Source organism: Myotis brandtii, unplaced genomic scaffold (assembly GCF_000412655.1).
Source record: "Myotis brandtii unplaced genomic scaffold, ASM41265v1 scaffold1094, whole genome shotgun sequence".
Taxonomy (NCBI): Eukaryota; Metazoa; Chordata; class Mammalia; order Chiroptera; family Vespertilionidae; genus Myotis; species Myotis brandtii.
The window spans coordinates 171,745-172,048 of NW_005353728.1; positions in this window are offsets into that span (position 1 = coordinate 171,745).

A 304-nucleotide genomic window follows, 5' to 3' on the forward strand; every position below is an offset into this window, starting at 1 on the left:
CTGGGTGCCGGGGAGGGGCCCCCTCAGATGGGAAGATTGAGGGGCTCTGCAAAGGGTTGGGGCCCGGGGCGAACCCAGGGGTCAGGGCAGGTTATGCCCCGGAGACGGGGTTTGAGCGGACACTGACAGGTGTGGGGAGGGGGGTTCCCAGAGCTGGACCCACAGGCTCCGGGAGCACAGGGACCAGGGACGAAGCCCACAGCCGGGGAAGGGCCCCCACCGAGACCCCAGGGTGCCGGCGCCGTCCTACCTGCGGAGCCTCCTCCCTCGGCAGGCAAGTCAGTTTGACCCCACTCCCCGGCCC